The following is a 27,395-nucleotide window of genomic DNA, read 5'->3' as shown; positions in this document are numbered from 1 at the left end:
CGGTATTTACTTCAGTTTTGTTGCTATTCTTTTTGTTTAGATTGTCGACTTCATCATGTATATTGTTTCCTGGTTCTGCTTAATTCTTTACTTCAGTTCATATGTTTTCCTAAGTGTCTCTGTGTCAATCATATTACTGCTAAAAGCATGGTAATATGCTACTGCATTCACACTACAATTTGTTTAGCCATTCCCCAATTGATAAGTATCTATTTTTTTCTAGTTTTTTGTTACCATAAAGAGTGTTACTACAAATATTTGATATGTACAGTTTGTTTTCTTTTGGTCATTTACCTCTTTGTAGTGTTTGAATAGCAGTGAGGTTTCTGGACCAAAGTTGCTTCCTTTGAGTAATTCCAAACTGCCTTCCAGCATGGTTCCATTAACTCACAACCCCACGAATGATGCATTAGTGTGTCTAGCTCCTCAAATTCTTATATAGATTGCCTTGTATGGATATCAATAAGACAGGTGGATATGGGCTATCACTCACTCTTATTGAGTTTTCCCATTCATTTGTCTAGCTGCACCTAGTGATATCCTTTATAATGCTGCCACATAATTTATCTGTAATATGTCATATCCAGTGTACCCTATCCTATACCTCTTGCTGCCCTTTAGACAAACCTCTGGTTTAATTTCATGAGTCACAGCTAGACAACATAAACAGAAGAAAAAGCAAATGTACAGAGAAGCTCTTATTTTTTAGCTTGTAGACTGCTATCTCCTTTGCTCCTTACAATCACCCTGTGAGGTAGGTTCTATTATTGTCATCCTCATCTTGTAAAAGAGGAAACTGAGGAAGAAAGTTAAGGGACTTAGCTAGGGTCACACATCCTGCCCTGCTCATTTAGTAATTTTACAACCATGGACAATTTACTTAAACTCTCTTAGTGTCAGGCTCTTCATTGTATAAAATAGAGTTCTCAGGCTTATTGAGAATCAAATACATAATGCACTTTGAAAATTTAAAACACCACTTAAATATTAACTACCATTATCACTCATCATAAGAGCTCAATATTCTCTATCTTCTTTCGTTACCAAAACCAGCAGACAAGGAACTGATCAGCTCATTTATCTTAATGCAGAAGAGACTTAATGGGTTGACCTTCACAGCTGTATCCTCAATTAAATGGAGAAGAAAGCTTTGTTAGAGTAGTGAATTTCTCATGGATATAAGGCATAGGGGAGGAAGTTAAAGTAGATGTTTTGGGCAGAGACAGGACTCTTCCCAGAGTCTGAAATTAAACCACAAAGACAGATAAATTGTTTTTATGTGCATGGACGCTGATTCTACATAGATGACATTTCAACTCTGGAAATTCCATGTGCGGCTGTTCCCTACATCAATATAGATAATAAAGTTTCTATGACTTAGTAAATAAATACTACAGAATTGCCTGGGGACACTGAGAGGTTAAGAGAGTTGCACAAGGTCACCCAACTGTCAGATGCAAAATTAAAACTCATATTTTTCTGGTTCTGAATGTGCATCCACTATGCAACACTGACTCCGTTTTTCACCAGAGACACATTAGTGTTAAAGATATTAAATCTAATGTCAAGGCAAAGCTTGGGGCCAATAAATGAACTATGCAATTTAACAAAGCCGTCCAACTCATACTTCTCTTTTTCACTTCTGTGTCTAAGAAGGCAGTAGGGTGTTTATGTATATATGCATGCATGTATGTATTATTCTGTAATATTCTATTCTCTTCTATGATTTTTGCTCTTGCTAAAAAAAAAAAATAGAGATCAATGTGATCTCAGATGAGGGAGCAGTTCCAAATAGGATCATCAAATTGATGAAGACTTTGCTTCTGGTTATTATTCTTGTTTTCTGGGAATGTTATCCCAAAAGGACAGGAAAGTTTTAGGCAAGAGAATCAATGAGGTGTAGACTTTATGATCTATACACAGATTGGTGTAAATACTGGTTTAATGAAAATGTGAAATGTAAAAACTGACTTCATGCATACACACAGTTTTCCGGAACCATCAGTAGTTCTCCAGAGTTCCAAGAAAGAGCAATAACTTGCTTATCCCTAAATGTTTAATTGAATATTTCTCATTCTGCTATATTGATTTTATAAGTTTATTTTTAAAGTTGATATCAGGAAGGGATGGGAAAAATAGAGGTTGAGAAACAAAAGCTAAAAACAGTCATTAGCTACATTGGCTCCCTAGTATTAAGGTCAAAACTATGAATTTATACATTGCCTAAGTAACTGGTTTTCAATGTCTTTTTCATTAGTGAATTCCAGGATTCATGAGCAAGAGTGACTTTTCTGGATATTGGGAGCCTGAAAAACAATTATGATGAGAGAGAGATTGAAAGTCCTTCACTGAATAGAGCTTCTAGTAAACAAAAAAGATCCAAGCCAGATGGGTTAATTAAAACTCAAAAGAAATACACTCTTCTAAAGTGATTCTTCTCCTTGAATGAACACATGTTGTGGAATAGTAAATCAAATGCCTTCAATTTGTTCTATGTTCCCTGGTCCTGAACCAGCCTCCTGTAGTCTCTTTAAGCATAAAATATCTCCAAGTGTTGATAAAATCTGCTGTTCAAAAAACACATTAAAAAAACTTGCTTTTTAAATTTCGCTTTCATGGCAAAACTTTCTCACATTTACTGGGATATAGAAATGTAGTTCTGCTTCACATTCAGAATCTACTGAAAATATTGAACACTAGCCTGAGATGGACAATTAGATGTTTCTGTGGCTGTTGAGGAGAGGAGAGGAGAGGAGAGGAGAGGAGAGGAGAGGAGAGGAGAGAAGAGGAGGGGAGAGGACAGGAGGGGAGAGGAGAGGAGACAAAACAATGTTGTCTAGCAGAACAAGCATTGGACTGAGCATAAACTGAAAGCACTTCATTCTCATCTCAACTCAAATAGTCATGTAAAGTTTTTTGGCCTTCATTGTCTCTTTTATAAAATGATAGACATAACCAGATGAATCTATAAAGTTCTTTCCATCTTGAACATGGTATAATTTTGATTTTCAAAAGAAGAGTAAAAATATAGTTAAACAAAAGTAGTAATGTCTACTAGAGAAACTTCTGGAAGTCAGAAAATCTAGGTTCTAATTTTTATCTCATCACTAGCTAACATAGCTTCTGTGCACTTCAGTTTCTTCTACTACAAACCTGTCCTATCAACCTGACAATAATGTTGTTGAGTCTTCCACAAATACATTTATGAAATTAATGATAATAAAATAACACGCATAAAAATCTAACATATCACTACTCCAAGAATCTATGATCAATAACACTTCCTCCTGAAAACTAATCACCCATACTTCTTCTACCCAGGCCATTCCAACCTGGTTTACCCTTTATCTAGCCACTGGATTATGTTCTCTGGAACTATCTTTTCTTCCCACTCCTCATTTTCATGGAAACCTGGTTCTCCTTTGAAAATAACATAAGTCTTGTAACCCTCCACTCCTCCCAGACTGTGCTTGTCCTTTGTTTTTGAAGAGGATCATTATATCAGGGAAATAATGACATAATTTGAAATTGACTTTGATTTGAGTGAAAGAGGGCTGTGCAACATCACCAGCCTCACTTTCTCCTCCACAGCCATCTGGGTCCAGTAGCCAGACATTCATTAGGATGACTGGAGATGGCCCAGGATGCAAAGGGAAACCCTGACCTTTTTAGGCTAAAGACTCTCAAATAACAGGGTCTTGAAAAGTTGAGCATACTTTTTTTTGAGGCAATCAGGGTTAAATTATTTGCCCAGGGTCCCACACTAGTGAGTATCTGAGGCTGGATTTGAATTCAGGTGCTCCTAACTCCAGTGCTGGTACTCTAGCTACTGTGCCACCCAGGTGACTGAATACTTCTTAATCCTAACATCTACATCACAAGTTGTCTTGACTTCTGTCTTTCCACTGGACTTCAGTGACTGGAAGAGAGAGTGAGACTGATGACTTTGTGCAACTCTGTCTCACTTCAATTCAGTTCACATAGAAATGAAGACATCACCTCAATTCTAAATGTGCTCGATTCTATCAGGTTCTCTTCAAAGCTGAAGGATGAACATAAGGAAGGATCCTATATAAGGACCATTCCTTTACACTCATCTTTCTATGATGTTTCCTCTCTTGAGAACAATTTAATCAACTTCCAATAACCTCTTCTAAATGCATTGCTGTTATCCACTGACACCCATGTGATGCTTCTATTTTTTTTCAATTTCAACACATGATTTTTTACATTCTTCTCTACCTTATCCCCTGTCATTTTATTGTAGGAACTTTTTATTTAAAATAAAACTATTTTATTTTAGAAACATTTTATTAAGAATAGCTAACATTTGTATATTACTATAAGGTTTCAGAAGTATTTTATATATAAAATATCTCATTTGATCCTCAAAGTAACTCTAAGATCTAGGTAATATTACCATCATAGCTGGGGATCAGGGCTGAGAAATATTAACTGATTTGCTCAAGGTCACACAGCTAATAAAAGCCTGAAACAAGATTTGAAGGTTTTAGAAGCAGCTAGGTGCTCTGTGGATAGAGCAATGGACCTGGAAGTCAGATCAGGAATCAGAAACACCAAAGGTAAAATCCTCCTGGTACACTTCATAGCTATTTGACCTTGGCTAAAACACTTAACCTCTGTTTGTCTCAGGTTTCTCAAGCAGAAAATGGGGGTGGTAATAGCACCTACCTCCCAGGGTTGTTGTGAGGATCATGTTAGATAATATTTGAAAACACTTAGAAGCAAATTGCTGAAATACAGTAGATGCTTAATAAATTCTCATTTCCTTCCTTCCTACCTGACTCCATGGTCTGTGCTCTATCTGCTACAATACCTAGCTGACAATTTACAAATTCTAAAACCCTGACCATATAATTCCTCAACCTCTTCAACCTCAAATGTACTCTTCCTCTTCCACTCCAACTGAACTTCTTTCCATTTCTACCACATACTGATATGGTCTCACCTTTCACTATCCCAGAAGCTTTGAAAAATTGCATTAATTCCAATATCCAGAATTTTACCAAACAAGGTTTTACATAGCAACTATAATATGGGAGTGAACTCCTGAAGATTTTTAAGCAAATAGCCAGATTTGTTTTAGGAATAATCATTTCACATTTGTATAGAAGATAGAATGCAGAGAACAAAGTCTGGAAGCAGGAAGATGAATCCAGAGGTTATTGGAACAGTCTAGGCTAGTGGTGAGCAAGTTACGGCCAATTCAGCCTGGTGCCTGTGTTTGTAAGGCATGAGAGCTAGGAATGATTTTTACATTTTTAAATTTTGTTTTAGACCCAAAAAGAAACAAAAACATGTCATAAACTCAAATATTGGAACTTAAGTACAAAGTTAAAAAGAAAAAAATGTGTCATGTGCACAGAGCAGAACATAAGAGAGGATTCAAATTATGTAACAGTAAATTTCCATTTCAAGAAAGCCTGTATGATAAACAATACTTGTTGTGTTGAAAATTGTCCATCTTTGCTTCCTTGTGAAGTCTTTTCTTCTCTGTTGTGCACTTTTTTACTTTGTTCTTTTTTCCCCACCTCCCCCCCCCCCAGAAGGTATGTTTCTCTATTGCTGTGGATATATATATATATATATATACACATATACATACATATGTAGACGTATTTTCCCAAACATATTCTACTCCTGATCTTTGTTTTTTATATTTGTGTGTATCTCTTGTTCTCTATCACTCCTGCCTCCTCTACTTGACATCTACCCACTATCTTGCCTTCCTATTACTTGCCTACCCCCCTTCAAGGATCCCTCCCCTATTCTCCCATTCCCATAAATCTAAACACCCTTCTATAGCCCCCTTTTACTTATTTTCTCCCTCTCCCCTCTAAAGATCCTCCCCTTTTCCTCTCCCCCTCCCTATGCCCCTAATATTTTATTTCTTCTGAATTTAGAAGACTTTTATACTCATCTAAATATTCCCTCTTAAACCCATTTCTGATGAAAGCAGGCTACCAGAACTACCAGCCCTCTGCCCTAATTCCTCTGTATCAGTTCTTCCTCTTGTACCTCATTTGTATAAAATAATTACTCTTTTTAGCTGTTCCTAAGTGGTTTCTCCTTTTAAATTCATAACCTACTCAGGTTTTCCCCAGTCTTACTTATGAGCTGTCCAATTATTAATAGGAATCTTAGATATACATTTTATATATATATATATATAGTAAAAAAGTAAACTGTCCTTACATGAATCCTTTATAATCAGGCTTTGGTATGCAGCTTTTATTTCCCTTGGTTCTTGAATGTCAAATCTTCTATTAAGTTCAGCAATTTTTTTTTAACAAAGTCTTGAAAGTCTGAGATTTTATCAAATGTCCATTTTTTTCATTCAGGATAATACCTTTGCAGCATATGACATTTTCATCCGGAGCCCAGTTCTTTTGCTTTTCAATATATTATGTTCCAAAGTCTGTGGTCCTTTAATGTCTCTGCTGCTAGGTCTTGCGTGAGCCTAATTGTGGCACCACCATGTTTAAGTTGTTTTAATATTGATACTTTTAATATTTATCCTGGAGATGGGGGTTTGGGAATTTGATGATGATATCCCTATCAACTTTCCTCATGGGATCTCTTTTAAGTGGTGATGGATGGGTTTTTTTCTATTTCTACTCCCCCCCACCCCTTTGTTGTAATGCTTCAGGACAATTTTTTAAAATTATTTCTTGTATTATTGTATCAAGATTCATTTTCTGATCATAACTTTCAGTTAGTCTGATTATTTTTATCTTTTCTCTTTTTGATCTATTCTCTAAATCTGCTGTTTTCCCTTATGTTTCACTTTCTTTTCTATTTTTTTCATTATTCATATCTTGGTTAATCATTTCTTGATTTCTTATAATTTCAATGGCTTCACTTTGCCCAATTCTGGTTTTCAAGGTGTCATTTTCTTCCTTAAGATTCTGGATTTCCTTTTCTAATTGGTTGTCTTTCCTTTCATAGCCTTCTTGTTTGTCTTGGATTATTCTTATTTTTTTGTTTAGTTTTTCCTCTATCTCTGTCATTTGATTTTTGAACTCTTTTTTAAGATCCTCTAAGAATTCTTTCTGGGCAAGTGACCATTTTACATTGCTCTTTGGGGATTTCTTTACTTTAATATCCTCTGAAGATGAACCCTGGTCATCTCTACTTCCATAATAGCTTTCTACATTGGATTCTTTCTCCTTTGCCTGTTTATTTTTTGTGATAATAGCTTAATTTTTGTAATCACCCCTAACCTGGGGTATGGGAGATGGTGTCTCTTCCCCAGATGTTCAATTCTTCCCTCCTGCCTGGGACCAAAGCCAAATCTCCAACCTCCTGTAAATGCCCACAGACAGGAATGTTCAGCCCCACTGCTTCTGCACTCACTGAACCTGTTCTGGATCCTTCTCTCTCCCTCAGTTCTTCACAGCACAGCTGGGTCTGGCATTTCTTATCAGTAGAGGCTCCCTCAATCTTCCCATGCTCAAATGCCAACTCCCCTCACTATCCCAGAGGTGAAAGTTCCTGTGGCTGGGCCCAAGGCAGCCTCTCAAACCAACTAACCCCAGGGCTTGCCACTTATTAAAATGAAACCTAGCCTGGGAAGTTTACTTTTCACAGGGACCAAATTTTGTGCTGGGATTTTTCTTCCAATATTCTCAAATTGTCCCAGGAAGACCCCGGTTATGCCTCTATTCTTATTTATCTCCACCCACACCTTGTTTTGACATAAGGTGCTGTTTTAACTTTTTTGTGGGGGAAAATCTTGAGAAGTTGGAATTTTCTGACCTACTCTACCATCTTCCCAGAATCTTCCTTGATTTTTACATATTTAATTAAAGTTTTATTATATTTTATAATATAAAAACCATGCTTGGTTCCAGGTATGGGTAGTAGAAACACAAGCTGTAGGATATAATTGCCCCCTGGTTTACCTTTCTTCTAGATCAGAGGCAATAATATCCTTAACTAAGGCAGAGATTTTGAGATAGATGCATGAGATAAAGAAGAATTTATAATATTCAATAGCCATTTGAACAGAGAGGGGTAAGGCAAAAAGTCATTAACTTTGCTTTTGCTTTTACTCAGGTATATGAATACAAGAAAAACTGAAAAGGGATCAAAGAAAGGCCTCAAATGTCAAAGGTTGCTGACAGCAGCATTTTTTATTTTAGCAAGGAACTGGAAACAATGAATGTCCACTAACTGGGAAATGGCTAGGCAAATTTTATTTTGTGAATCTAAGGGAATATTATCAAGCCATAAGGCATAATTAATGATAAATTCAAAAAATCTGGAGAAAATTTTATGAATGAAGGGACCAATGTGAAGTAAACAGAACGAACTATAAAGGACATATGAAGAAAGACGCTATCTGCATCCAGAGAAAGAACCGATAAATTGAAGTATGGATAGAATAACTTTACACATACGCACAACACACAGTTATTTGTGTCTAATAGTAGCCATCTCTATGGTGGGGATGAAGGAAGGGAAGAAAAAAAGAAATTTACATGAAAATTTTTTGTTGCCTATTTGAAAGGAATAGCAAGTTGTGCCTAGTAGATTTGCAGTTTCATGTACAATCATCTTTTTTATTGTACTATGTTAGGGAAGTGCATGTTTCATTACATAAATTAAAAATAAAATTAAAAAAGAAATGAGTATAATTGAGAGAATAACTTATATGATGACCACAACAATGTAAAAAAAAAAAACAATTTATGGAACTCTGATTGAAAAAGTGACTAATTCTTTACGATGAATTGTGTAACCCATCACTTTACAGAGAGGTGGTACCATAGCGATGCAGAATGAGACATACATGTTAACAAATGGTCAATATATTGATTTGTTTTGTTTTACTATGCTTATTTGTTAAAAAAGGATATTTGTTTTGAATGGGAAGGAGTAAACAGGTAGATTTTTTTAAAGGAAAGAACATTAATAAAATGTTTAAAAATACATAGAAACAAAAATAATAAAAATGATGACAAACATCCTTCAGGAAATTAAATAATGAAGCAGACTAGAAATCTTGAAATTAGAGTGAAATCTATAGTTCACTAGAATCTCCAGAATGCCATCAGATAGGAAGATCGAGTTTAAATTACTAAGAACTATAGTTTACCAACTTGCAGTGTTGTAACATTAAAGACAGAATGGTGCAAGCAGCTGGCAGGAGGCCTTTCACATAGCAGGGAAAAAATTCTGAATCACCTAAGACTGTCAACCACAATATATTTAGTAAAATTTCAGAATGTAATATTTCAAAAAACACCAAAATATGATTTATGTCCTTAAGATTATATATCCTTCAATATAAAACTAACCATAAGTGAAAAGGAAAGATTTTCAGCAGGAAGAAGAGATTGAATCATTGTTACTAAACAAATCATTCCTACTAAATAAAAAAGGGAACAGGACATTTGACATGCAGATTCATTCAACATTAAAAAAAAAACCTTAAGAAAGGTAAGGAAATCCATAAAGCGTGAAAAGGTCAAGTATATAAATCAATGTTCACATGTTTCATGGAGGAGACAAGGTTATTGTATTTCAGAAGACTGCTTGTCCGATGGTCATTAAAAGAATAAAGAAATAACATTTATGAGTAAAGTTCATGAGGGCAGTATCTGAAAATAGTGTAAAAGGAGTGGAGGAAAGTAGTAATGAATGGGATGAAAGAAGATATTGACATTATCATGCACTTGAAAATTAGTGTATCTTAGCAACTATGTTCTAGCCCCCTCATTTTCTATGGAGAGGGAAACTGATGATTATTGGCATAAATCATCTCTAGTGCACATAGTAAATGGAAGAGCCTGGATTTCACTTATATCTTCACCTCCAGTTTCAAGGTTATTTCACCAGAGCACACACAACATCTTTTCTGAAATAATATTTCTGAGAATGGGGCTGTGCAGGTGAAAAATCTTTCTAACAAAGAGTTGCAGGGAAGATGGATCTGGATTTACACTCTTGAACTATTTTTTCATGAACAGGATGCCACATTGCTTGAATGAATACCCTCCAAACAAAGAAATGGAATAAAGGGGAAAAAAGAGGAAATTTTCAACCATATTCTTTTCCGATCTAGGCAAAGGAAGTGTGTATGGGGAGGAGGGAGAATGTCTGTGCATATTTGTGCATGCCCATGACAGAAACAACAAGACAGAAAGGGACACAGAGAGATAAGAAAATCAAGAAAAGGGAGAAGGGAAAGGGAAAGGAAGGGGAAGGGAGTTGAGGGAAGAAAAAAGGGAAAGCACAACAGGGAAGCGGAGGGGAGGAGAAGGACTAGGGAGTAGAGATGAAGGGATGAATAGGGGAGGGAGGAGAAGAGGAAGGAAAGGACAAAGGAAATGATAGGGAAGAAGGCAAAAAAGGGTGAGAGGGAAGGCAAGGGGAGAGGTAGAATCAATGAATTTAGGTTTTGAAAAATAGACACACTCCTCTGTGTGAGGAGACTTGAATTAGATTAATGAAAACAAACAAACCAGAGGGGCATATTGGTGGTTTAAAGGGATTTTTAAAAATCATATAGCACAATCTGATGCTAAGAAAACCCCACAAATTTAGCAAACATATCCATGAATACTGATGGCCTAAACTTGTTCACAAAATAAAAGCAACAATTAAATGTTTTAAATCACAAGTTTTTGCATGCAAGTTGTCGAGTCATTTTTTTCAGTTGTGTACTACTCTTCATGACCTCATTTGAGGTTTTCTTGACAAATATACTGGAGTGGTTTGCCATTTTCTTCTCCAGTTCATTTTACAGATGAGGAAATTGAGGCAAACAGGGTTAAGTGACTTGCCCAGAGTCACGTAGCTAGTAAGTTTCTCAAGTCATATTTGAACTTATGAGGATGAGTTTTCCTGACTCCAGATCCAGCAGTCTATCCAGTGGATGCCTAGGGGCATGGGAGAGAGACACCTTGTTCAAAGAAAGCCTTTAGGGGGTAGCATTTTTCTCCAAATAAAATTTTTTTTATAGTCAAGAAATAACAAGGATGCTGGGATCTTGAATTCTCTACGCATTTAAAAAATTGTACAATTGTAAATTAAAAATTAAATATTTTTATGAAGATTTGGTTTATTATGGAATATCATTTGTGAAACCATTTCTGTTCCTTATAAATACACTAATCAAGGGACGCCTTCAATATCAAATATTCTAATTTTAAAAGCAAGAAAATAATTGATTGGAAATCATGTTTTCTTGGCCATCACTTTTTGGTATTTGTAAAAATTGAGGGGTTTTTCCCTTAGATTTCATTATCTTACCCTCTTGAAGATGCCTTGTAAACTGATCCTTCAACATCCCCATAATTTTATTGATTCCAGGACAGATCCGTGTGCATGCTTCATATAAGCCAGCTGCATTTCCCTTATTTACTCTTTACAGCAGCATTTTTACCTCCTCTATAACATTTCTGGGACTGTGATATTAAAGTATTATGTTTAAACATTCTTTGATGACAAAGAGTTAGCTATAAAAACCTTTGTAGATCCTTTCAATCTTCTATCTATTTTTTTTGTCTTCCTTCTAGCTTCATCCTTAAATCCCTTCCAATTGCTTTGCTTAGTTGGGTTTTTTGTCAAGTTTCTTTTAAATTGAATTTACTCTTTACTGTTTCATGAAGTGTCACTGCTCATAATCACTGTCATGCTCTTCTATAATTTTACATTTCTAAACTGGTGTTGTCTTTTGCTTCCACATCTCTCCGAATGTCAAGTAACTCAAGTCTTTGATACTTTTTTCCTTTTAACATTTTTTTATTTTGAACTTAAGCACCAAAACAATGGGCACGTACTATACAGAAGAACATACAGAAAAAATGTTATATTTTCCAAATATTACTTTCAAAATTATTCTGCTGGTTTATACTTCATTTTGAACTTCTTCATCTTCTCTGTTATCTTTAATATTGATATGTTTTATTTTTACTTCACCTAAAATTTCCCCTATATGTCTCCTCTTCCTCCTCCCAGAGAGCTATGTCTATTTTTTCTTTTTTTATTTTATTCACCTGTTCCTCCTTCTTATTACTATTTATGTTTACTAAACTGCAAGTACAGCTCCCATATTCAAAGGTTTCTTTTCTAAGTAGAAGGAATATTATATTAAGTAGATGTTATTGTAATCCTTTTTTCTTGTATGGTAAGAATTAATAGTTTTCTTTGAGGCTTATCTGCTTATTGACTTTTAAATCTTGTGAAAAAGGTTAACAGGTATTTTTTCTGCAAAAAGGTTTTTCCCCAACTATAATAAGTAATTTTTGTCAAGGATGTTCTCAGAGTATTTATTACTGTCTAAGATAATCAGTCTGACCATCCTCTGATAGCTAGCACTTTCCAAGGATTACTAGGATTCAGGTGGGTAAGATGTGAGCAAATTGATGTTTCACAGATCCTACTTTGTGCCCATCTGGAAACCAGACTCTAAATGGGCAAAGTGTTGTCTCTAAGAAATAACTAAAGGTAGTACAGAATAATAGATCTCCTCTTGTTATAGCAGCTTGTTAAATGTTCTGAGGATAAAAAATATATTTCATTTTATTTTGTATTCAGCAATGAGTACTTGATCTAGCTACATTTTTTTAAAAAATCAATCAAGGCTCATCTGTCACTCTTTTGGGAGATCTTTAATGTGATAATTGTGAGGGTCATGTGCTTTTTTTAAATTCTAGGAGATGGAACTCCTGAAAGGAAGATACTAATGTCAAAGCCTTTAGTGTTTAGCATCAAACACAGTGAGTTTTCAGCACTGTTGGGCAAATGAGACTAATGCTAGGTACACTTAGAGATGCATTCTACTCCAGGTTATTTCTGAGAGAGAATGTGAAGATTGCCTTAAATATAAGGTGAAGGATACCAATAAATCTTTCAAGTATTCCTCAAAATAATGGATGCTTCCTGATTCAGAGGCAATGTAATCCAGTAGGAAACATGCTCAACTTGTAGTAACTACCAAGGTGATTTTGGGCAAATACATCACTTCATCTCTGTGTATCTCCGTTTCCTCATTGGTAAAATTAGGAGGTTGGATCAATCTTTAAGATCCTTTCCAATTCTAAGTCAATTATGTTTCTATGACTAGAAAAGTGAAAGAATATTGGTACTCAAATTCAATACCTACACACCTTACCACCACATCTTACAGAAGAAATATTCCTTAAAATTTTGGGCCCCTTTCTACAAAATCAGGAGGTAGGATATAGAGATGGCATCTTCTTTCTAATTGAAAACATAAAAATATTTAGATGTACTTAAAATATAATAGAAATAAGATGGAAGGTAATTTAGAAAGGAAGCTACTAGCACTGCAGGGAATCAGTAAAGACTTCCTTAAGAAGGTGAGATTTGAGCTTAGTCTTGTAAGAATATTAAAAGGTGGAGGTAAAGAGAAGGAGAGAGTTCTAAGCATGGAGGATGGCCAATGCAAAGGTGTAGTGTTATGTATCAGGAACATTAAGTAGGCCAGGGTAGCTACATCATGGAATAAATAGAGAAGAATGAATTATAGGAAGACTGGAAAGGTAGGAAGAGGCCAAGACATGATGGGGATTCAATGTCAAGCAGAAGATGTTATATTTGATCTTGGAGGTAATAGGGATCTAGTGAAGTTGACTAAAAAGTAGGGTGACATAGACAACATGTCTATAATAAGTTCATTTTTGCAACTGATTAGAGGATGAACCAGAATGGGAAGAAATCTAGGTAACAGAGATCAGTTTGCTATTATAATGATCCGAGTGACAGGTGATGAGTTCCTGAACTAGGACAGTGGATGTATAAGTGGAGAAAAAGTGATATATCCTAAGACTTTTTTGAAACAAGGAATTAAAGAGTTGACAATAAACTGTATATGAGGGTTGAATGAGAGTGAAGGATCAAAGATTATACCGGAGTGGAAGATTGGGTTACTGGTTCAATTGCTGTTGAAGATAGCACCATTATGCCAGTCACCCAACAGCATCTTCAGCAATAATAGGGAAATCTGGAATGGGGGAAGGTTTGGTGGGAAAAACAATGAGCTCTGCTTTGGATATGTTGAGCTTGAAATGCCTATAGTACATGCAGTTCAAGATGTCTAAAAGGCAGTTGGTAATGTAGGACTAGAGCGAGGCATTTTTCTGGTAGACTTAGCCCTTCACATCAATGCAAGGACCTAAAACATTCCCGAAGGACTCTTGAGGCTAAATGCCATCCACATCCAGGGAAAGAACTATGGATTTGGAAAGCAGAATGAAGCAAATACTTTCTCTTGTGTTATGTTTTGTTTTGGTTTGGTTCTCTCATGATTTCTCCCATTCATTTTAATTCTTCCATGCAACATGACTAATGTGAAAATGTATTTAATAAGAATGTATGTGTAGAGCCCATATAAGATTGCATGCTGTCTCAGGGAGGGAGGTTGGAGGGATAGAGAGAACTTCTAAGACTTATGGAAGTAATTGTTGAAAACTGAAAGCAAATAACTTTTTTTAAAAAAGAGAAAAATTCGGACTGGATAAACATATCTAGTAATCATCTTTGAAGATAAGAAAACTGAATCATGAGAACTGATCAAATAACCAAGCAAGATAGGACAGGGAAAAAGGACTCCTTATTTTCACTATCTCTTGCATCTAATTTATTGTCAAGTCTTTTCATTTCTGCATTCACAGCATCTCTAGTATGTATCCCCTTCTCTTCACTTACTTAAGTACCACCCTGGTGCAGGCCCTAATCACCTCTCACCTGGACTATTACACCAGTAAACTAACTGGTCTCCCTGATTCAGTTCTTTCCTTGGTCTAATCCATCCTCTATTCAGCTGAAAAAGATTTCTCTAAAGCATTGGCCTGACCATGTCATTTCACTATATAATGAGCTCCATTAGTTCCCACTCCCAAACCCCACTCCCTTACCCCCAGTATCAGATGTAAATTCCTCCATCTGGCATTCAAGGCTCTTTAAAATCTGGCATTTTTTTCTACCTTTCCAAGCTTCTTACACTTTACTTTCTTACATTCAGTCTATAATCCAACCACACTGACCAACTTGAGGTTACTCACATTTGACATTCTTTCTCCAGAATCTGTGCATTTTGCATTTGTCCTCCAAGTCTGGAATGTTCTCCCTTCTTACTTCCAACTAGTAACATCCCTGGCTTCTTTCAAGATTAGGTTGAAATCTCTCCTTCTGCAGGAGACTTTCCCAGTTTTCTCATCCCAATCTCTTCCATCTGAAATTAATTTCCATTTACAAAGTAGTTTTTTTACATTATTTTCTATGAAAATGTGGCCAATTTGAGAACAAGGATCATATTTTTCTTGCTTTTTTGTATATCCCCATTACTTAGCAGAGTGCCTGATGGCTTGATTGGTAAAGAGGAAAAACATTATTGAAGATCATATATTACATAATCAATTCACAGAATAAGGGTAATAAACAAAGGGAAATGGTGGTTCAAATGTTGGATGGTAAAATATTAGTACCATAGACTCCTAGCCTTGATTAAATGAGATCCAAGACTTGAATAGACAATAAAGAAGTTTACCTTATTCAAAACTAACAAAGGAGAAGCAATAGAGCACTAGACTTTATTGAGCCTAGTGGAAAATCATGAATCTTATGCAAGAGGCAGAATAGAACTATGAGCTGATCCAAGCGTTTTGGAAAAATGATTTTAGAATTATAATTTTAAAAGTCACTGAACTACATATATATATATATATATATATATATATATATATATATATATATATATATATATATATATATATATATATATATATATAATATATCCTTTAATCCAGTAATTCTTGTACTGGGATTATTCCTTGAAGGGATCAGAGACAGAGGGAAAGATGCCATATATACAAAAACAACATGAAAAGAAAACCTCATAGTAGCACTTTTTGTATTAGCAAAGAACTAAAAAAGTTCCTACTAATTGAAATGGGGAAAACTGAAGGGAAATGGAAATTGATAGTCATATAAATAATTAAAGAGCATCAATACATTTTTTTTACACTGAGTCATAATGGGAAAAACATTTTGGTCAAAAAGAACAAAAGTGAGATAATATTGAAAGCATCTCTAAGATGCCAGCCCAGTTGCCCTGTGAATTCCTTGTGGGATTTCAAACATCCTCACATTTCTTGGAGGTCTCTCTATTAGAAGCAGAACTGCTATCAATAAATTAAACAAAAGCATTTATTAAGCACCTATTGTGTGATGGGCACTATGTTAGGGGCTGAAGACACAACAAAAGGTAAAAATAGTCCTAGGCCCCAAGGACCTCATCTTCTTGACTTGCCTTAATGAATTCACCTTTTAAAATGTAGAAGTAATGTGGGGTATTGATACTGACCAATGAAGAAGGCTTTGTTTATAAAACAGAGATGATGAGAACCTTGGGAGATATTAGAAGAGCAGGATTTAAAGAAAGAACAGATAAGATCTTATTGCTTGAGATAAGAGGGTTTCAGGAATTAAATTCTAGTGACTCAGTGACAACTGATTTTTATTAGTAAATGAAGATGTCATATTTATCAAAGGTAGCTTGGCATAGTATATGTAATCCTAAACTTGGAGTCAAAAAGGTTACAGTTCAAACTCCACTTGTAACATGAACCTTCCCCAAGTCACTTTACTTCTTTGAAAGTCAGTTTCTTCATCCTTAAATGAGGCACATATCTCATACAGTTGCTTTGAGGATCAGGCAAGATACTAGGTGTCTGTGTATTTAACTCCTCTTCTAAAACATATACACATTATTTATGTATAATTTGATTTTTATCAATATAGATATATTATATAAGCTACATATTAATTTGTCAATATATATAATCTATGTAAGTATATTTAATTAAATTCTATTCATGGAAAAAATTGTCTTCTAATAGTAGTGATCTGCTCCTGAAATCTGAAAATCAAACTGCTTTGCTTCCAATGTAATTTATGATGACTTTTTTAAAAAGTTAAGTAAAACAAAGCAACATTTTTATTTTCCTCATTTTGACACTCCTCAAACTTCCCATCCCTAAAACGTGTTAAAGAGGCATTACAATGCATTTATTTTTATGTCTATGACTCCCAAGATTACCCAGTCTTACACATATTCATAGACTGTTAGAGCTGGAAGGACATTAAAAATCTTTTGGTAATTTTTAGAGATCTCATTTAGAGATAACAAAACTGTGTTCCAGAGCAGTGAAATGACTAGTCCATGGTCAGAATGATAGCAAGACCCTAACAGAGTCAAGTTTAGTATGTAGGTTTCCTGATTCTCACTCCAGTGTTTTTGCCACAATTCCAAGTTTATATATGAATAACCAGACTTGACATTGGCCATTATAGGTTGTGCTCATGGTCTCAGATACTCCTTGTCTTGAACAGATCTTGGGTTAGCACTAGATCATTTCCCTTCATTTCTGTTCTAGAAATTTTAAAGTAAACATCTCATCATCAACTTGCCTGTAATGCCTCTTCCAAAACACTTTAATTTCTAGGGAAAGAATTATAAAATGTTTACATATGTATGTATGTATATATATACATGTACATACACATATATGTATGTATGTATACATATATATGTATGTATATATATACTATTTATGTGTGTGTATATATATAATTTGGAGAGGATTTTTGACTGAAACTATAATTTAATTTGTTGTTGTTCGTCCTTCATTCTCAAGGACCAGTGTCATTATGGGGTGGTGTCTTGATGGACTTGAGAACTGGACTTAAGTGATTCAGAGTTACACAAAGTCTTCAGTACCACTCTCTCTTCCAGAGTCCTAAAGGTGCAGTAGCAAGATAAGAGTCAGGACAACTGGTGATGGCCCAGACTGCAGTGGATGACCTTGACATATTTGATGTCTGACCAAGTTCTAAGCCAGGGATGGGATGCTGCTTCGAGGCCATATCTGGTCTTCTAGGTCTTCAGGCAAGGTCTTTTGACTGAGTCCAAGTATAACAGAATAAATCCTTTCATTAAGGATTTGTTCTGTAAAGTTTGTTCTGTGAAGTTTGGATTCAGTCAAAGGGCCACACTTGAGGCCTTGGAGAGCTACATATGGTCTTGAGGCTGCAGGTTCCCTACCCCTACTCTAAGCATGGCACATAGCCTGCTTCAGCTACCTTCATGGCACTTGGATCAAACTGTATAATAATTGTAAAATACAGAGTTCTTCATCAATAAGGAAACTTCCAGGTCAGCCCTTTGTCTACAATTAATAGCCTCTGAAAGTTGCCTGTGGCCCAAACAGATTAAGCTACCTGCCCGGGATCATATGTTAGAGAAGGGACTGCCAAAAGCTGTAGACACCTTGTCAGTATAACACAGTGGAGATGCTTCTGCTCTATAGGTTGGACAGGATGGCCACTGACTTCGCTTTCAGCCCTCAAACTCTGTGATACTGTGACTCCTGACTCCAGTCACCAGTTCTGATGGACCACACAATGCTGCCTCTAATTTAAGGAATTCAACAGGTCAAAAAGTGTTGCTTATTTTTCACTTAGCTATTAAAAATGAGCATACTCTTACCAGGGATAACTTCTTTTACGTCATGGAGCCCTATGGAAATCTGGTGAAACCTGTAGATCCTTTCTCAGAAAAAACAAGTGTTCTTAAATGTATATAATAAAATTCATGGGTTATAAAGAAAATCAATTATATTGAGAGACAACTAAAATATTTTTAAAAACAAGTTTACAGACTCTGGCTTAAGAACCCCTGATCTAGAGCAAATTTATGAAGAATAATCTGCTGAGAACCATTTCCTCCTATTAGGAAGTGATGATTTTGCCTGTTTTTAAGTCTGTGAGGGTCAGGTGAAAGGCTGATGAGTTATTCATTAAAAAGGAAAACATGCTTCCTAAGCAAGTGCATACTTGCCACCAGAATAGGCCAATGATCTAAGAAAATCTTTCAGATCTCTCCTGTCTACTCTTACCTTCTCCACCACTCCAGCCCCATAAGCATTTTACATTGATGATAGTCACTGAATATATGTTCCTTCCAGCTTCCTCTCAGGGAACTGTGTGAAATGATTCCCTCAGGCCATTTCTTGCTGTGAAGTTGCCCTCTTCAGGATATTATTGACAACCATCTGAGCCCCATGTGCTGATCATGACCAGTCAATCTTTACTGTTTACTTTGTATACACAGGTCCCAGTGGGAGAGAATACAAGAAATAGAAAAAGAAAACAGAATGAGAGCCTAGATTTATCTAGTACATTATGTCCAACACCTCATTTCATCCTCTTTTCAGCAACATTGAGAAGATAGTGCAGTATTATGATCCACATTATACAGATGAGGAAGCAAGTTCAGAAAGATAAAATGAATGAGTCCACAGTCATGGGATCATAGATCTGGAGTCAGATGAAATCTTAGAAATCATCTAGTTCATTTGCATCATTTTATAGATAAGAAAAATGAAGTTTAGAAAGACTAAGTGACTTACTCCAAGGTGATATATATAGCAAGTGAAAGAGCCAGGAAGAGAACCCAGATCATAGAAAATCGCAGAATTTCAGAGTGTTTATTTTAAATTTTTTTGTAGGTTTTAAATTTTTTTTAATGTGTGCTCAGTTCATTAATCCTTGTCTTTTCTATTTTACTAATGTCTATCTTTAGGGATGGGGCAGCTAGGTGGTACAGTGGATAGAGCACCAGTGCAGGATTCAGGAGGACCTGAGTTCAAATCTCACCTTACACAGTTGACATTCACTAGCTGTGTGAGCTTGGGCAAGTCACTTAACCTCAATTGCCTCATCCTGGGTCATCTCCAGTCATCCTGAGGAATATCTGGTCACTGGATTCAGATGGCTCTGGAGGAGAAGTGAGGCTGGTGACCTGCACAACCCTCCCTCACTCAAAACAAAGTCAAGTGCAAGTCATGTCATTATTTCTCTGATGGTGTGGCCTTCTTCGGCAACGGACAAACACACATTTTTAGGGATGTATTTATCACCCCTCAGGGAAGCTTTAGCTGAATACCAGAAATGTTGATATGTTTTTTTTTTATCTTTATTGTCATCTTTAACACAATTCTTAATTGTCTATGACTTTTCTTTGGCCCACTCATTATTTAAGATGTCATTGTTAGGTCTCTATTTGGTTCTTTCTGTTTCCTAAAGCGATTGCCATTTCTATTGTATTATGCTCTGTAAAGCATGAGTTTACTATTTCTGCCTTTTTATGTTTTTTGAAATATTTCTATATCCCACTATATTGGTTAATTTTTATAAAAGGTCCATTTCGTACTAAGAAATACATATGTTCCTTAGTAGTGTCATTTAAAAGACACCAAAAATCTTTTAGCTCTAGTTTCACCAACAGTTTGTTCAATTCTAAAATTTATATTCTATCTTTCTGTTAGATCTGTTAAAAACTGAGAGGGATATTAAAGTGCCCTGCTATTATTTCATTACCCTTTATATCTTCTTGTAATTCCACTAATTTTTTCTTTATAAATTTACATTCCGAAGCATGTGAAGCCTATCAATTTAACACTGATATTAGTTTGCTAGCTATGGTTCCTTTCAGGATAATAAAATTTTCTTGCTAATTTCTTTATATGTTGTGATTTTTAATTTTTGCTTCATCAGAAAGCATGATCACAATTAATTTTTTAAGATTCACTAAAAATCCTCATCTTTCACTCTCTGAGTCCTTTGGCATTGTTGATCAACCTCTCATTCTTGATATTCTCCTCTCTAGGTTGTTATCACTTTACTCTCTCCTAGCACAGTTTCCTTTGCTGACTCTTCACCTAAATCATGCCCACTACCCATGAATGGCTCTCACATCTCTGTCCTTGGCCTTCTAGTCTCTATATTATTTCCCTTGGTGATCTCATCAGCTTCCATGGATTCAATTATCATTCTATACTGATAATTCTCAAATCTCCCAATCTAGCCAATTATCTCTCTCCTAATACCTTCACATCTCTAATATGCCTATAAAGTATCTGAAACTGGATATCCCACATACATCTTGAACTCAACATGGCCAAAACTGGATTCGTTGTATTATCCCCAAAACTATTCTCACTTTTGAATTTAGTTATTAGTATCAGGGGCACTACCATCCTTCTAGTTGACCAGACTGTCATCCTCAATGCCTCACTCCCCATATTCAACATTGCCAAGGCCTACTTTCTCTCAAGGCCTAACAACTTTCATCTATGATCCCTTTTCTCTGCCGATACTGACACTACCCTAGTGCAGCTTTTCATCAGTTCATGCCTGGTCTATTATAATAGTTTTCTGGTTGATTTTAACCAACCAGAAAATGAGTTTCCCTGCCTCGAATCTCTCTCCACCCCAATTCATCCTCCACTCAGCTGTGAAGTTAATCTTGCTGAAATTAAGGTCTTACCATGTCACCCACCTATTCAATAAACCTCAATGGCTTCCTGTCATTTCTGGGATAAAATATAAAATCCTCTATTTGATGTTTAAAGGTCTTCATAACCTGACCTCTTTCTTACCTTTCCAGTCTTCTCATGACTTAAACTCCTCATCCCCTTATACTCTTTAATTCACTGACACTGGCCTTTTTTGCTAACACATTTCATCTCCTGGTGCCAGGCATTTTCACTTCCTGACTCCCATCCCTGGAACTCTTTCTTTCCTCATCTCTATATCCTGGCTTCCCTGGTTTCATTGAAGAATCAAGCTAAAATTCCACCTTCCTAAAGAAACCTTTTCCAGTCTTGCTTAATGACAATGCTTTCAATCATTTCGTTACCTAAAATTTTCTTATATTTACCTTACCTATACATAGCAGTTTGCTTGCTGTCTCCCCCATTAGGCTATAAAATTCTTGTACAAATATATCATTTTTTGCCTCCTTTGCATCTCCAGTTCTTAACACAGTTTTGGCACATAGTAAGTGATTCATAAATAGTTGGAGACAAAATGATTGCTAGTCTTAGTAGCAGTAGCAGCAGCAGCAGCAGCAGTCGTAGTAGTAGTAGTAGTAGTAGTAGTAGTAGTAGTAGTAGTAGTAGTAGTAGTAGTAGCAGTAATAGTAGTAGTAGTAATAGTAATAGTAGTAGTAGTGGTGATGTGCAGTGGGCAAAATAATGGATTTGCTTGATTTTTATGGGAAAAAATCCTGCAGGTATGTTATAAAATCCTTGGAAAAAAGTTATGATTTATTGAATAAACTGTGAGAATTGTCCATTTGGGTACAAAGGGCTGTGACTGAAAGTCTCCTGCCCTCCAAAGAGACCCACAGAGGATCAATACACTGAATCTGAGGTTACTGCTTTTGCTGTATGTGTATAGAAGAAAACACTGTCTGTGCTGTAATTCTACAAACTGACACCTGCCTGAGACTTTACTCTTCTGTTATATAGAATAGCACTTGAAATAAAGGACAGTACAAAGAAAGCACAGGCAAGGGCTACTCTAGCTGTTCCTTTTTAGGGGTTTTTTGTTTGCTTTTATTATTATTCTTCTCTACCACTGGCTGCTGGCTGATTTAGCTGTCAATCAGCATCAAGCCTTTTAATTGGCTATTAGGGAATTGTTGAAAATCCTGATTCTGACTGACAGTCCAGTGACATTGACAGAAAGAGGGATAGGTGGGTTCTCCTCTATCTACACTTTCAAGTGTCTCATAAATATTTAGAGAGCCTCATTAGTATTCGGTTCCTACAGACTATCCTAGAAGGCACTAATGACATTCATCTTTCGCCAATGTAAACATTCAGGGAGTTTAATTCCATGCCACTGAAATTTTTGAAAGAACCTGAAAAAATAACCCAAAAGTGATCAGACTTTTGATTCTCTTCACTTTGGCATCCTATTTCACCCACATACCACAAGCAATCATTTCCAGGAACATCTGGTGCTATGAGTGAACCAGTCATTCTTTATTATCCTACTTTTTAAGGGAATGTCATAAATGTTTATCAGTTTTCATAGGAATTAAGGTGGAGTATTCAGACATAAAGATGACCATGAGAAACCAGAATAAAAGCAGACTCAATGGGTAGTCTTTCCTTGATGCAGAAGGAACAGAACTGGGGAGAAAGATTTTGTGAACTGAGGTCAAGGCCACATTTCCATGTGTTGCTTCCTTCCTTTGCTCCTCTAACAATGGATTTAGCAGGACAGGCAAAGGCTCAGTCCAGTCTGCATTCAAAATATCATAACAACAGTGAGGAAACTCCTCTAGAGTAATAAGCCTGAGGCTCTGTTGTGACTCCCACATTAGAGAAGAATACTCCATTATATATCAGAATACCACTGTTTATAAGGATGTGCAGATAGCTTCCCATCATATCAAATAGGTTTGTCCCTGAGCACTTAAATAAACATGTTATTTTCTAGGGAAAGAATGTAAACTGCTGTAGTAATAACACAACATGACAGCGAACCATTTTAAGCAGAAGCAACATAGGGAAGGTAAATGGAATCAGTAATGGCTTCTCATAATTTAAGAATTGGTACAAGACCTCATCACCTCTGGAGCAAAACAGAAATCTTCTTGTCTTTGATAGGATAAATGATTCTTAGTTTTTTTTTTATCCTAGGAAAGAGACTGCAGAGCGATAGAAGAGAACCAGTGACTCAGTGTTATAATGAGATGGAGGCACTTCCAGATTTTACTGAATTCACCCCAAAAAGCCTCACCTCAGCTAGCGAAGGAAGAATGAACTTCCTGTGGAAAGTTTACTCAAGGACATGAATAAGAGTTATACAGGATGAAGATGTGTGTGTGTTATAACTTGTATCACTGGGAAGAGTACTCACTTTGATAAAATGATAGATTCAGTATTCTAGTCTTTGACATATTTTTTGGAGGCTGATTCTATCATCCAATGTATCATTGTACCAGATTTGTGAGATTTGACATTTTTTATCTTTGTCCAATTCATTTTTCTCTTCCTTTTTCAGTACCCCATCTAGAAACTCTGAAGTGCCATCTGACATCAGATTTCAAAAGATAAATACATCCAGCAAAAGATCAAATATGAAGGTTCTTCCACCTGAGGTCTTTCATAAATTTTTTGTTTCTTTTCTTAATATATATTTTATAGTATTGGCTCTGGAGGGCAGAGTCTGTCTGCAGTTATCTGTTACTCTTAGGAGGTGGCAAGTGATGGTGTTGCTGATGTTGCCTGCTAAAGATCCAGGAGCATCCTCCACTAACAAGACAAGGGACCCTTAAAAGTGTGTCTATAAGAGGAAGTCACCTGTAAAGCAACATAGCTTTAAAAATATGGTATCAGACAAGGACTTTTCCTCTTATTGAGTACATTTCCTTTCTCAACCCTCCTTTCAACCTCAATGCACACAAGATGCACATGAACAGGGAAGGGGCTGGTCCATTTAGGGGGGATGACCTGAGTTTTTAAGTTCATAGAACACAAATAAGAGGTCATCTGGTTCTACTGCCTCAGAGTTTATTTTATGACTTACTGTCTGAGTGAATCTGAGTGAGGCATTTAATCTCTCCAGGGCTCAGGTTTCTCATTTGTTTGGTTGGTTAATATTGAACTCCCGGTTAGCTAAAATGTTCAGATTCATTTGATATCAGTGGCTAGTTTCTACATTAGTTATATTCACTACCTTCAACAAAGTCATTCGGTAGATAAAGTGCAGATCTCGGAGTCAGGAAGACTGAATTTTGAATTGCATTTCAGATATTTACTAGCTGTGCAACTTTGACCAAGTCATTTAGTCCTTCTCAACATCAATTTTGTCATCTGTAAAATGGACATAGCAATACCTCGCTCGCAGGGCTGTTGGGACCATGAAACAAGATACTGTAGGAAAAGTGCTTTGTCAAGCAAAGTACTATACAAACGTCAGCTATTATCAAACTGTTGCCATAAAATCACTTATGTGTGTGTGTGTGTGTGCGTGTGTATAATGTGTGTGTGAGTGTGTGTGTGTGTGTGTGTGTGTGTAGGGGAGGAATACCTTATATGTTAATCTTATAAATCACATTTTTTACTGTGATTTTATATCCAAAAGTATAATTTAATGTCCAAACCTCTATAGTTACAAAATCTAACAAATAGTTAGATTTATACAAATCTGTTGAACAACAACATGAGGTGGCAGTATAATTACTATAATTATCATTTTACAAATGAGAATCAGAATTTAAGTGACTTACCCAAGATAACAAGGATTAAGAGTCAGCGCTAGGTCACCTAGCTCCAAATTCAGGGCAATTTTCATTAGTCCATACTACCTTTAATAAAAGTTTATTATATTTGCCAAGGATTTATATTTACTTCACAATTAATCTTCACAGTATCACAGAAATGTCCTCTGAGAGACTATATAAATGTATGTTTATTCACATTAGAAAAGGACTCACTAATTTTGAAGAGTAGTTATGTATTAGGTCTAGTTTAAAAAGGTAAAAGAAATGCTGTTATAATAGAAAGAAAACTCACCTTGGAAATCAAAAGCCCAGAGATTCACTCCCAGATCTCATATTTACTGACTCAGGGATCTTGAGCAAGTTATTTAAATTGTAGAAACCTTAACTTTCTCATGTATAAAACTGGTGTGATACGTGCTTACATTGCCTTTGTCATAGGGTCATTATGAAAAAAACCTATGTGTACTGTAATTCTTTCTTCCAGAAAGAGGAAAGCTTCTCCTGACTGAGAAAAATTAGGGGACATCCCCTGCGTTTCTAAACAGAATCCATATAGGGCAATGATCTGGAAGGAGTGACAGGCCAACAAACAAAAACACAAAGTGGATCTGTTCAACTTGATAAAATTGTCAAGTCTTGCCTCCATCTTGGTCCCTCTTCTGTTCTTCCTCTGTACCACTACACTTGGTGATCTCATCAGTTCCCATGGATTACCGTAGAGATTGCCACATCTATGTCTATAATTCTCAAACTTGTCTATCTTGCCATAACCTCAAATCTCACATCCCTAACTTCCTTTCAAACATCTTGAACTGAATGATCAGTGAAATCTTAAACTCAACATTTCCAAAACCGAATTCATTATCTTTTCCCCTGAGCTCCTCCCATATCCTGCCTTCGTTATTGCTGTAGAAGGCAACACCATCCTCCCAGTTCTTCAGGCTTTAAACCTAAGTGCCATCCTCATTGCCTCACTGTATCTCACCCTGCATATCCAATCTTTTAATGAGGCCTGGAGATTTCACTTTCTCAGCATCTCTCTGATACTGCCATCATTCAGTTTTCTATCTCTATTATTGCTTTAAGGAGTACAGTACTTAAAATAGAGAAGCTGAGACCAAAAATATGCCTCTGAGATTCTCTAGCTATGCAACAATAGGCATGTGCCTTAATCTATCTGAGTCTTAATTTCCATATGATATAACCATTTTAACTGTATTGTGTATAATATATTCTTCTAGTATAATTATGCTAATTAGTAAAGCAATTCTAACTGCACTATCTATTTTACACTGTCATGAGTAGTACTGCACTTAGACCCTGTCAAGGAAAGAACCTAGCCCTAAGACAGCCTCCATGCTTTGGAGGACTTGATTATAGATACACACAAAAAATTCCTATGCTAACTTCCTGGTATTAGCTATCAAATGATACTTAAGAACATTTTCTGAAAATGAAGCTTATGCTATATATATATATTTGTACCATGTTGAGGGACTGCAGGCATTATTGGAGTAGGAACTCTCAGAGCATAAACTGTTTTCCTAGAATATCTGAAGAATAATGTTGCTAAGAGTTGGGAGGACGGAGAAGTAGCATTTCACAATTTAACCATCAGTGTTCTCCGGTTCCATGGAAGTATAATGTAAATAGTAGAGTAGACTGATCCAATTTTGGGTACTCATTTACATTCTGTACAATTTAAAATTTTAAATCACAATGTTTCATATAAAAGGGTGATTTTTATAAGCCAATTATCTTAAATCTTCACTGACAAAAATCTCTCATGAGTTATTAATTTTGTCATACAACTTTAATAGTTTATTTAGACAGTGACCACACAAATATATGTATATTTATGCATATATATGAATACACATGTGTGTATATGTATACATATATCTCTATAGATATATATATATAGATTTGCCTAGGCCCTGAGCACTTTAGAGATGGCCCTGATGGTGAGGGAATTATTTTAACGAGCCTTAAAGAAATATGATTTATCATCATTTATTATATTTGCCTGCTCTAAAGATCTTCTGATTCATCTGTCTCAGGTATCAGAGCCTAGTCTTCGGTCTAAGCTGAGAGAGGGTGACTAAATTTAAATAAAATAAAACTTTATTTAAAAATACAAAGACCATTCTTAGCTTATGGGCCATAGGAAAAAAAGGAGTCAGGTTGGATTTGGTCTGTGGGCCAGTTTGCCAACCCTTGAAATAGACTAACGGCAAAGTAGTATAAGCAAAATTAGTCT

At 35.8% G+C, this 27,395-nt stretch overlaps 1 long non-coding RNA gene across 1 annotated transcript; it reads left to right on the top strand.

Annotated features, from left to right (window-relative positions):
- Positions 1-4,518: 4,518 nt before the first annotated feature.
- Positions 4,519-23,793, top strand: LOC140508880 (uncharacterized). Its single transcript, XR_011968514.1, has 2 exons — positions 4,519-4,583; positions 23,550-23,793. It is a non-coding gene; the product is annotated as an uncharacterized lncRNA (long non-coding RNA).
- Positions 23,794-27,395: the final 3,602 nt, after the last annotated feature.

This window comes from Notamacropus eugenii, chromosome 5 (assembly GCF_028372415.1).
Source record: "Notamacropus eugenii isolate mMacEug1 chromosome 5, mMacEug1.pri_v2, whole genome shotgun sequence".
NCBI lineage: Eukaryota > Metazoa > Chordata > Mammalia > Diprotodontia > Macropodidae > Notamacropus > Notamacropus eugenii.
The sequence above is the reverse complement of the archived record's forward strand: the minus strand, read 5'-3'. Positions and strand labels throughout refer to the sequence as shown.